The sequence below is a fragment of the Colletotrichum gloeosporioides genome, assembly GCF_011800055.1.
Source record: "Colletotrichum gloeosporioides strain Lc1 chromosome Unknown consensus_122, whole genome shotgun sequence".
Lineage (NCBI taxonomy): Eukaryota > Fungi > Ascomycota > Sordariomycetes > Glomerellales > Glomerellaceae > Colletotrichum > Colletotrichum gloeosporioides.
In genome coordinates, this window is record NW_025544767.1 from 76,120 (window position 1) to 90,094 (window position 13,975).

Here is a 13,975-nt window from a genome sequence, read left to right on the forward strand (position 1 = left end):
ATTCTTATTAACTCCTAAATAATATTATTTAAATTAGATTAAAAACTAGAAAAATATATTTAAGTAATATAGATATAATTAAAAACTTATAAATAGGAGTAAAAATTTAACCTCTTATAAAAAGGTTTATATAGGAAAAGTTATAAATAAATAGATTTCTATAAATATACTTAAAAGTACTCTTAATAAAGTTATTTATTTTAGAGAGTTTTTTAGTATAAATATATCTCTATTTTTTATACTTTATTTCTTTAATATAACTTCTTTTTATTTTATTATAAATACTCTTAGTTATTAATTTATCTTAAGTAGATCTATTTAGAAATTTATTATAAATATTTAGTATCTTAATAAAAGTTAAGTTTGTAGTTATAATGCAGCCCCCCTATAAAAAGACTATAGCAAAATTCACCCTATATATAGGCATAATTCTAGAAACACTATATAGGCACTTTAAGGCCTCTAGCTGTTCATAGTGATTTTTACCTGCTTAGAGCGATAGACCCTCCTAACTTTACGCCTCCTAATAATATATATAGCCTTCAGTTATATGATCTCTAATGACCTCCTAAGTCTCTAACTACGTCCCTCTCCTAACTATAGCTGCACTTATATATGTACGTTAGTTAATAACCTCATAATTTTTAACTTCACTTTGATAACGATATAGTTTATGATTACTTAATTACTTAATTACTAACTACTAAACTATTAACCTATCCTCTCTCTTGCGTATCACCTACGCTACTAACACTATCTCTATTACTGCTTTGCTATCTGCTATTAGTCTTCTTATTTAATCAGGCTAGCTAACGCCTTTAGTATACCTTATATTATCTATATAAAGTAGTATACTAAGCTAATAAGCCTAGCAGTAGCTATACTATTATTAGTAACACTCTCTCTATATAATAGTTAGTATAAGGTGCACTTACTAATAAGCCCTATTATACTTATACTTATACTTAAGCCTAAGCTGCCTCTACTTTAGTATTATAGAGGGCTTATATAAAGAAAGGCTACTCTTTAGGATAGCTAGAGATATATATAGCCTCTATATAGAGGTATTTAGGGCTATTATTTATTACCTTAATTATAGTATAGAGAGGGTCCCCTTTAGAAGTATTTATAAGGGCTTTAGTTATTATTACCTTAATAATATACTACTAATTAGTGAAAGAGTACTTATTAAATTTAAGGGCTTTATTTAGTATATAGATATTATCTTATATAGTAATACTTTTAACTATTTACTTATAGAAGGGTGTACTTTATAGGGGATTAGTGTTCTTATATATCTCTTATAGTATAGATATTATAAAACTTTAGGATTTATTATAAGTTATTATTAATATAGATTTAAGGATAAGGAAGAAGAAGAGGAAGAGGGATAGGTATAAAGCCTTATATATAATAGAGTTTTTATACTTCTAGCTATAAGAACCTCTTCTAATAACCTCTTTAGTTAAAGAGTTATCTCTTATATAGTAGCGTTCACCTTATTAGAAGGTTTAGTGAAGCTATCACTAAGCTATAAAAGCCTTAGTAACCTATTTAGCCCTAATATAATTAGCCTTACTATATATAGTACTACTAGCCTTATACTATATAGCTAGCGCTATTACTATTCTACTAATCTATTTAGCTAAAGCGTGCGTTTAACTTTATAATATTTAGAGGGTTTACTTACTAGTAGGAATATATAAGGTTTCTATACTATTTTCCTTAATTAGTAGAGGGTATAGGTTAAAATACTTATATAGTGTTTCTAGAATTATACCTGCGTATAGGGTGAATTTTGCTATAGTCTTTTTATANTAGGGTGAATTTTGCTATAGTCTTTTTGTGGGGGGGCTGCGTTATAACTATAAACTTAATATAGGCACTTTAACCTATATCCTCTACTAATTAAGGAAAATAGTATAGAAACCCTATATATTCCTACTAGTAGGTAAACCTTTATATAAAGTTAAATATATACTCTAGTTAAATAGACTAATAAAATAGTAATAGCGCTAGCTATATAGCGTAGGGCTAGTAGCGCTATATATAGTAGGGCTAATTATATTAGGGCTAAATAAGTTACTAAAGCTCTTATAGCTTAGTAATAGCTTTACTAAACTCTTTAGTAAGGTTCTATAAATACTACTATATAAGAGATAACTCCTTAACTAAAGAGGTTATTAGAAGAGGTTCTTATAGCTAGAAGTATAAAAACTCTACTACTATATATAAGGCTTTATACCTATCCCTCTTCCTCTTCCTCTTCTTTATCCTTAAACCTATATTAATAACTTATAACCTATAATAAGTTCTAAAGCTTTATAATATCTATACTATAAGAAATATATAAGAATATTAATCCTCTATAAGGTATACCTTTCTATAAATAAATAGCTAAAAGTATTACTATATAGGATAATATCTATATATTAAATAAAGCCTTTAAATTTAGTAAGTACTTTTTTATTAATTAGTAATATATTATTAGGGTAATAATAGCTAGAGCCTTTATAAATACCTTTAAAGGGGACCCTCTCTATACTATAATTAAAGCGATAAATAATAGCTCTAAACGCTTTTATATAGAGGCTATATATATCTCTAGCTATCCTAAAGAGTAGCCCTTCTTTATATAAGCCCTCTATAATACTAAGGTAGAGGTAGCTTAAGCCTAAGTATAAATATAAGTATAGTAGGGCTTATTAGTAAGTGCGCTTTATACTAAATAGAGAGAGTATTACTAATAATAATATAGCTACTATAAAGGTGTTAGCTAGCCTAATTAAATAAGAAGAATAGTAGATAGTGAAGTAGTAATAGAGATAGTATTTAATAGTAGCGTAAGTAATATATAAGAGAGAGGATAGGTTAATAGTTTAGTAGTTAGTAATTAAGTAATTAAGTAATTATAAACTATATTATTATTAAAGTGAAGTTAAAGATTATAAGGTTATATATTATAGTGAGGTATCTAGTGATACGCTATACGCCTTATGAGGGAGCTTTAGTAAGTACTTACTAAGGAGTAGGTTATATAAGCTATATAAGCCTAATATACTTAGGATATAAGAGGTACTAAGAGCATAATATCCTCTTAGAAAAGATATACCTTTATTTAACTCTTTAGTTTTTTCTAATTATTATTTATATAATAGTTATAAACCTAGTTTATTAAATTTTACCCCTACTTTTATTAGTATATTATAACTACTTATAAGAGTGAGTAAGACTTTCTTTTTTCTCTTTCTAAACTAATTATAACTAACTAATTACTAAAATATCTATTTTTATTAAGAACTAATTTATAAGTTTTAAGTACTTCCTAAAGACTTAGGAGGATTAAAATAGCTAGATTATCTCTCTTAAGTTTAACTATATTCTTATAGAAGTTTAAAAATATATTAACTTAAATACTCTAAATATTTTAAACCTCCTTAAAGATTAATATAAAAATACCTTTAAGGTCTCTACTTTTATAGAAGAGGACTATATTTAATATATTTATAAGTATTTAGAATACTATTATTATTAAACTATAGAGAATTAAAGGCTTAAAGGTATTTTATTTACCCCTTCTACTCTTAAGTTTAAATACTTAATAAAGCTTTTAATTAAGGATCTAATACTTTTTAATTACTATAAGTTATATCTCTATATATAAGAGATTTAAGCTAAGTATAAAAGAGATATTTAAGTAATAAACTTTTATAAATACTAAGAAATCTAAAACTAAGTTATAAAGACTATTAATAAAGAACTCTTAGACCTTATCTAGTTTAAACTCTTAATAAAGGCTAAGTTTAAATAAGAAACTTAAAGAAATACTCTTAGAATTATATTTATAATAACTTAAGGAAATACTCTTATAACTACTCTTAGAATATCTTAAACTTTTAGAATATCTTAAGAGATAATTATAACTTATAATAAGGTTTAAATTACTATAAGTTTTATAATAAGTAGTAAAACTTCTTATTATACTTTCTAAATAGTGATCTATATTCTAAAAGAATACCTTATAAGAGGGGAATTAGTAATTATTATTACTATAAGAGAAAAGTATCTTATTATACTTAAGAAAGTATTTTATTTATTAATTAATCTTAAGGATTTCTATACTCTCTAGTTTATAGCTTTTAATAAAAGATTAAATTATAGTATTCTAAAAATATAAAGAGTATTTATAATAAAAAACTTCTTTTAAACTATTAAAGTTTAATTTATTTCTAATTAAGCTACTTAATATCTTTAAGATTATATAGTTCTTAAGGAGAGTAACTAAATAACCCTCTCTCTTAAAGAGATAGAAACCTTATTTAAAGGAGTTATAAACTTATAAGTTTAGTAGAAAAAAGGCTATTTAAATAACTATTTTATAATATTTAGGGGAAGATCTAACTTATAGTAAAACTTAAGTAATATTAAGATATACTTTAAACTTTAAAACTCTTTAAGTAATATTTAGGATTATTTATACCTTAATTATATAAATATAAACTTTATAGTTTAATATATTTAGTCTCTTATAGAATATACCTAAGTAGAGTTCTCTCTTATAGGAAAATATTTATATAGATATACTTTTTAACTTACTTAGTAGTAGAAAAGTAATATTAAAAATAAAGCTTTTAATAAGAAGTATAAAACTTTTTATAAAGCTTTTATTAAGAATAAGTAAATTATAGCTAAAGAGATTAATAAGTTAAAAAGATAGAGGTATACCTCTATAAGTATTCCCTTAAATAGGTTTATTACTATAGCTATTCTTTAGTCTATTTTAAACTTTCTTCCCCTTTAGGAGGAAAGAGGGTTCTTAATTAAAGCTTTTTCTATAAGTATTACTAATTCTACTCCCTTTTAGTATTTAATTATTATAGATATTAAAGTATCTATTTATTTTATTAATAATCTTAATCTTCTTAAGGATTACTATAAATTAAATAAACTAAACTAAGTTATAACTAGTTTATAATCTCTTTATATTAGAGGAATAAGTACTAAAGTTTTTAAGAACTCTCTAAATAAGCCTAAAGGAGTTAATATAGAGGATCTTATTCTAAAGAATATCTCTTATATAGAAGGTTTTTATACTAACTTAATCTCTAAGTACTATTTTAAGATAACTAATATTTAGTATTATAGAGGTACTAATAAGCTTTATTTTAGAAGTAATAAAAGTTTTACTTTCTATAAGCTTATTTATAATAATAAAAAAGTACTCTTTTTTAAATATAAACTTTCTTCTAATTATTTTTCTATTCTAAGTTACTCTTTATTTTATATTAATATAAGCTACTTTAGAGAAGTTAACTTTATTTATATAGCTATATCTAGTAAACCTTTATAACTATTATTTAGACTAAAATTTATATATAGTAATTCTACTTAGTTATAATACTTTTACTTTAGATATCTTAAGTTTAATACTCTTAAGTATTTAGTTTAAAATACTTAAGAAGTAAAAATTAAAAGCTTAATATAGTTAGAATATAAAGAATATATAATAACTTATATATAGAAAATAATTTTAAGAGGACCTTTAGAAAACTATAGCTTATACTTATATTAGAGAATACTTTAGGATCTTTTTAACTATTTAGTTATCTTATTAGGAGCTTTATAGCTTCTATTTATTAAGGATAAGTATTTTAGAAAACTTTATAGCTTCTATTTTTACTTAAAAATATATTTTAAAGTATTCTATATAATCTTAATATTTAAAAACTAGGTTTTTAGGTAGAAAGGAGTATTTATTTATAAAATATAATAAGATAATAAGTAAATAGTTATTAAGATCTTTAACTATACTAAATATAAGAGATAGGTTAAAGAAAAGGGGATTAATCTAAAACTTCTTCTACTTTATATAAAAGAGCTTATAGGGGGGATTAAGAGAGCTAGAAAAGAAGTAATTACTAAAGGTATTAAGATAAAAATAGTAATAAATCTACTAAAAGAGCTATAAAATAAATTAATATTTATAGGAATTCTCTTATTTAATATAAACTTATACTCCTTAATAAGCTAAAAGTTATTAGATAAAGTTAAATAGGAGTAGTTTAAAGAGTATATAAATTTATAGGTATTAACTTATAAGGTTCTAAAATCTCTTAATTTTTAACTTTATTAGAATAGAATATATACTTATAGTTATAAAATATATCTCCTAAGAAGAGAAAGAGAAAGAGAGATAGAGAGGAGAGAGTTTAAAATAGCTTTATATAAGTATATTAGGTATCTTATAGGATATATACTAAATATATATAATCTCTATAGAGTATAAATCCTAATTCTTAAGAGAGTAATTATTACTTATAATATTATATTTAATAAGAATAAGTTTTATTTAAAAGAGGATTCTAAGAAATCCTTATAAATTAAGGAAACTAGAGTAACTATAAACCTTATTAAAGAGCTAGTTAACTTCTCTAGCTTAATCTTATAAAAACTTAGTATCCTTATAGAGGATAACTTTATTTTAAAAGAAGAGGTTATTATATAAATATTATAGTAAAATATAAGAAGTAAAAACTTAATTAAGAGAGTTTAATAAGTTTTATTTATACTTAAGTATACCTCTAACTTACTTAGTTAGAGATATCTTAAAAGTAATATTTCTACTATTAGTTTTAAGATAATAGAGGAGTTAAATATATTAAGTAGGGAAGAATACTTAACTATAGATAAGGTTAACTTAAAACTAATAAGAGAGTTATTTAAAAAATAGAACTCTTTAGATTTAGTTAGTAGTTTAAAGGAGAGTTTTCTTTAATTTTAGGATTAACTTAACCTAAAGAATATTAGTGAAGAAACCTTATAACTACTATAAAAATACTTATATATTTATAAAGTATAAGAAAAGTTATATTTAAGTTAGTAAATTACTTCTATTTAAAAGAGGGCTTTTATATTTATAGCTAATATACTATCTATACTATATATTACTATAGAGCGAATAAAGAATCTTTTCTTTATTACTTTTATACTATTTTAGTAAAAGGAAAATAAAGAAGACTTATAGTATAATATTTTATACTTAGTAGTATAAAGTACTACTTAGAGACTCTTAAGGAAGGAATTCCTTTATAAGATAGATCTATAAAAGTAGGAGCTAAAGTTTCTTTTTAAAAAGGAAAATAGATTATATTATATTATACTTTTAGCTCTCTTAAAGAGCTAAAATAATCTAGAGAAACTATTTAAAGATATATAAGTGTTATTCTATATAGCTATTTAAGAAGAGATTAAAAAGTTACTCTATAAAGGAATATAGAGGTTAATAGACTATAGATATATATACTTAAAACCCCTCCCTTTAAAATAGGTATTTATTTATAAGTTTAATAAGGATAGCTATCTAAATTAATATAAGGTAAGGATCTATATAAGAAGGGATCTCTAGAAAGGAGGATTAGAGGAGATATATATAGTAACTCTTATAGTTTATATATTTAGAGTTATTATAATACTTATAATAGAGTTTAATTTAGAAGTGTTCTAATATAATATTATTAATACTTTTCTTAATATAGATATATTAGAGGATAGAGTATTAGTTACTTATAAGTTTCCCTCTAGAAGTATAATACTCCTTATAGATTATATTATTAGGAGCTTTAATAGTAAGTATATTAAACTTAAGAGAGTATTCTATAGGTTTTATAATATATTACTCTTATAGTATAAGGAGTTCTATTTAATACTTAGGAGTTTAGGACTTAAAACTTTAAAAGAGGACTTATATCTATTTTAGAGTATAGACTAAAAAGTCTTTATTATCTTCTATATTAATAATATTTTTATACTATTTTATAAGGATAATAAATAGTATTTAAGAGGGGTAATTAATAGGATAATAAAGGCTTATAAAGTTAAAGAGTAAGGTTTTATTAAGTAATACTTTAAGGTATAGATTATTAGGGATTAAGTAGCTTATAAGATCTACCTTATTTATAACTTATATATATAGAAAATTGCTATTTATTTTAATCTCTATAATAGAGTATATCCCTTTATATTACTCCTACTAGGAGAACTTATAAAGAATAAAGGCTAAATAACTCTTTAGTAAGTAAAGTTATTCTAAGAAATAGTAAGGTTTATTTTATATATAGCTATCTTTTTATAAGTAGATATAGCCTTCTTATTTTTAGTCCTCTTATAATTCCTTATAAACCCTTTTAAGGAATATTTTTATATAATAAGATATATAATTTACTATCTTTTTAGTACTTACTACTTTACGATCTACTTTAGTAACTTAGGGGGTAAACTTAGGGGTATAATAGTTCTTCTTATTACTAGAAATACCTTATTTATAGATAACTTAGAGTTTTACTAATCCTTATAAGGATATATTATAATAATATTTAGAGGAGTAATCTAATAGAAAGCTATAAGATAAGTAATTATTACTATATTAATTATAGAAGTTAAGTTTTTAAGTTTTAGTAAGATTATAAGAGAAATAATTACTCTTTAAAGATTTTTTAAAGAAATTAAATTTAATCTTAAAGATATATAGAAGATTACTCCTCTAAATATNATAAGTAATAGAGAATATATCTCTACTTATCTACGCTATATAGATATTTATAATATATAATTAAAATAAGAATATAAGAAAAGAAGTTTTAAAGTAGTTTATATATTAATTTTTAAGATATTAATAGATAGACTTATAAAAAACCTCTTATAGGTAAAGTTTAAAAATTTTAGAAGCCTTTTTAACCTATAAGATATAAAATACTTAATTATATCTATAGAGATATAAGTAAAAAATACTTATAAGAGCTTTTCTTTTTAAGATCTAAAAAGCGTTAGAAAAAGGGTATAAAACCTAAGAATTCTATATAAGTACTAAGCTAATCTAATTACTTATAAAATATAAAAATAACCTTCCCCCCTATAAAAACTAGAAACCTATAAATACTTAAAGTCTATTATATATAATATCTAAGAGATTAAAGACCTCTTTAAGCTTTTTAGCTTAGTTAGGATTAGAGAAAATGCTTCTTATAAGTATTATTAAGTTATAGTTAGTATACTTATAAGTATACTATATATAAATATTATAAGTAATAGTGATATTCTTATAAATAGAGATATAATAAGGAGTACTTTTATAAATACTTATATAACTAATAAGAGAGGAAGTAGAGCTAGAAGCTATATTAAAATTAAAAGTATTAGGAGTATTTATAGTAGTAGAGGTTAGGTAGATAAAAGTGCTTATAGTAGTAGAGGTTAAGTAGATAGGAGTACTTATAGTAGTAAAAGCTAAATAAATAAGAGTACTTATAGTAGTAATAGCCTAAATAAGAGGGATAATATAAGAATTTCCCTAAGAATTATATAAATAAATAATAAGAATTAAGCTAGAAGTGTTTATAAAAGTAAAGGTAAGAGTGTTTAAAACTATAGGGATTAAAGCTAATAAGCTCTTATTATAAGGAGTATTTAATCTAAATCTCTAAGGAGTACTCTTAGCTTAATACTTATAAGCCTCCTCTTTTTTAGCTTTAGCCTCTTTTAAAACCTCCTCTTACTTATAATAAGTAATCTCTTAGAAGTTTTTATATATATTAATAGGAGTATAATTAAATAGATATCTCTTAAGAATCTTATTAAGATATCTTAAGTAATAATCTAAAGTATTAAGAGAAAAAGAAGGGTATTAAGTACTTATAATATTAAATATAGAGGTTTAAATAAGAAGAATACTTATAAGCTAACTACTTACTAGAGGAGTATAAAGGTTAGGGAGAGTAGAGAACTTATTTCTATTTTAAGTAAGTACTTTATTTAGTTTAGTTATTTTATCCTCTTAAGTATCTTTTTCTTTTTAAGAGTATTACTTACTCTATAAATTATAGTTTCTTAGTGAGTAATAAGGAGCGTTCTTAGTTAGAAGGAAAAGCTAGCTTTTAGGAGTAATATAGTTTTAAGTATTAAGAGTACTTATAAGAAGAGAAAAGGGGATTAAACTAAAAGTACTTATATTAAGATACTAAGTACTTATAATAAGCTTCTAATTAGATCTACTTAAGGATACCTAATAGATAGGAGCGCTTATAGGAGGGTAAGAAGGAGTTATATTAAGGGGATAAAGTATAAGAGATAGAGATATATTTATATTAGAAGACCTTCTAAAGTGAGTAACCTTACTAAGAGCACTTTTAGGTATATTTATAAGAGTCTACTTATTAGTAACCTTCCTTATATAAACCTTCTTATAAGAGGTTAGACTTTTACTCCTACTTATAAGTCTTTAGTTATATCTATATTACTTAAGTATATTCTTCTAAGTATTAATCTAAGTTAAATAATACTACTTATAAGTTAATAAGTTAATAAGTAAAAGGCTTATAAGTATTTTTATATTATTAGTACTCTTAATAGACTTCTTATTTATAGTATTAGCTTAGTAATAAGTAGTATTATATACTCTATAAGTATACTTTTAGAGCTCTTATAGAATAAGTTTATAAGGATTATATCCTATATATTTATAGAAATTATAATAGTTAATCTTATATAAGTAAAAAAGGACTTTTAGGTAGTAAGTATTACTTATAAAGCTCTATATATACTACTTATTAAGAGGATCTCCCTTATTATAGTTATATAGTTAGTAGTTAAGAAGAAGTCTCTTAATTAAATATTTTCCTAAAGAGAAAGAAATAAATATAATATTATCTTATAAATAGAAAAGTACTTACTATAGTCCTTATTCTTATCCTCACTTAGGATAAAAGTAGCTTATTTATATTTATAATTAGTAATATTAGTCCTCTTTAGAGCTTAAATAAGCTCCTAAGTAAGCTTTTAAGTAAGCTTTTAAGTAAGTTTAAGAGTAGTAGTTTTATAAGAGATAGAAGTGCTTTTATAAGTAAGCTAATCTTATTTATAAGGATAGTATATAGATCTAAACTTATAAATAGGTTAGGCTTACTCTTAGATAATATTAGATTCCTTAAGATTATACTAAGAAGTAGGATAGAAGCTTTTACTACTAGAGGATTTATAAGGGATTAAGATATCCTTAAAATTAAGGTTCTTATTATTAGTATTAAATTTATTTTCTATTTATAAAGTAGTTAGCTAGTAGCTTTAGAAATAGGTTAATAGTATTTATTATTATCTTTATCCTAAGAAGATAGAATCTTAATAAGTACTTTATCTTACTTATTAGTAAGCTTATTAGTATTATTATCTTAATAAGCCTATTAAGTATTTTTAGCTTTATAGTATACTTATAACTCTTTTATAGAGGTAGAGTAGTTAATATAGTTAGTATCTATCTTTATATAAATATAGTATTATAATATAAGGATAGAGAACTTAAAAGAAGGAAAGATTTTATAAGAAGATAAGGAGAGAGAAGGTAAGAAGAGAATAGATTACTATATAAGTAATAGAAGGGATCTTATAAAGTAATATAAAATAGTACTTATAAAATATAAAAGTTAGGATATATAAGGAAAGAAAAATTTCTATAGGAGGGTTTATAAAAATTTCTACTTTTATTTATATTAAGAGAGTATTTACTTAATTAGCTTACTTAATATTAGTATAGTTTATATATTTATATAGTATTAATAATATATTATAAGTTAAAAGGTTTTTTTATAACTTTATAAGGGAGTACTTTATAGCTTTTTTAGGAGCACTTTTACTATACTATAAGTAACCTTATATTAGTATTATATTTAATTTAGTTTAGATAAGTCCTCTTAAGTATATAGCTCTTATTAGCTATATATATAGCTGAGGGGGTATATAGTGAGGTATCTAGTGATATACTATATACTTTATAAGGGAGTTTTAGTAAGTACTTACTAAGGAGTAGGTTATATAAGCTATATAGGCCTAATATACTTAGGATATAAGGGGTGCTAAGAGCGTAATATCCTCTTAGAAAAGATATACTTTTATTTAACTCTTTAGTCTCCTCTAACTATTACTTATATAATATATATATATATAAGTGCAGCTATAATTAGGAGAGTTATAATTATATAACTAAAGGCTATATATATTATTAAGAGGCGTAGAGTTAGGAGGTCTATCGCTCTAAATAAGTAAAAATCACTATAAACAGCTAGAGGCTATCTTAATAAAAGTATTTTTAATTTAATTCCTTTTTCTCTCTTTATAAGTACTCTTAATACTTAGAACTATATTATTCCTAAAAACTAATTTCTCTCTTTAATTAAGAATACTCTTTATTATTTACTAAGAAACTATAGTTAATAAAATAAGTAGTACTTTTAAGAAGAAAAAGATATTTAAAAGAATAAAGAGATTAAACTAAATAAAATATTTACTTAGAATAGAAATAAATCTTTTATTCTTCTTAACTTTTATATTCCTCTAATAAGTAATTAGTTTATAAATATTCCTCTTATTTAGATTTCTATTTTTAATATTATAAGTACTTAATACCTTTCTTTCTCTTTTAGTATTTTAGATTATTATCTAAGATATTTTAATAAAGTTCTTAAAAATATTTATTTAATTATACTCCTATTAATATATATAAGAGCTCCTAAGAGATTATTTATTATAAATAAGAGGAGGTTTTAAAAGAAGTTAAAGTTAAAGAAGAGAAAGTTTATAAATATTAAACTAAGAATACTCTTTAGAGATTTAAATTAAATACTCTTTATAATAAAAGTTTATTAGATTTAGTTCTTATAGTTTTAAGTACTCTTACCTCGATTTTTATAAATACTTTTAACTTAGTTTTTATTACTTATTTATATAATTTTTAAAGAAACTTTTATATTATCCTTTATATTTAAGCTATTCTTATTATAAGTATTTCTATCTATTTAGTCTTTATTACTATAAATACTCTTATCTATTTAACTTCTACTATTATAAATACTTCTATCTATTTAACCTCTACTACTATAAGTACTCTTAGTACTTTTAATTTTAATATAACTTCTAGCTCTACTTCCTCTCCTATTAGTTATATAAGTATTTATAAGAGTACTTCTTATTATAACCTTATTTATAAAAGTATTACTATTACCTATAATACTTATATATAATATATTTATAAGTATACTAACTATAACTTAATAGTACTTATAAGAAGGCTACTAGCCTTATATTGTGAAATTTAACTAGTATTAACTATGAAAGTTAGACTAGTCCCCTCGCCCTCTACTAATAACCTTTAAGTTATATAACTTTTAGACTTAGATATCTTCTTCGCCTCTACGCTCTTTCGTTAGTCCTTTAGGACTTTAACTATTATAATAAGCTAAGTTAACTATCTTCCTCTAGCTACTTCTATCTACTCTCCTCTACTATTTAGATATCTATACTATAAATAACGTCTTCTGCCCTACTATGTAGTTTGAATAAAGAGCCTTACTACTATTAGCTATACTCTTAATATATTTACCCTTCTTAACTTATTAATATTCCCCTTAGGCTACTTTAGCTATCTTAAGGAAGCTTATAAGATATTTATAAGTATTAGGATTATTATTAATAGCCTTAGCTATATCTATATTAATCTTAAGGCTATATAACTACTATAAATTATCTTTATTAGTTATAACTTTAAATAGGTATAGTTAAATGAATTTAAAAAGGGTTATCTTATTAATATAAGTAAGTAGGCTATAGTTAGAGCTTTTAATATCCTTAACTTTAGTTTTATAGATTAAGTTATCTAGCTTAACTTTACTTCGCTTATATATATATTTAAAGAGGGAGAAGGATATTATAGTTACTATATATATAAGAGGATATAAGGAATAAGCTTAAGGTTTTATTTAAAATAGTAGTTAAGTTTTTATACTATAGTTATAAGAACCTTTTTAGCTATATAAAGAGTTTTATTATTAAGTTTATACCTTTAAGTATAGGTTTAAGCTATTACTAAGCTCTAGCTACTATAAATACTATTAGTATTCTATATTATAGATAATACTTTTATAATATTATAAAT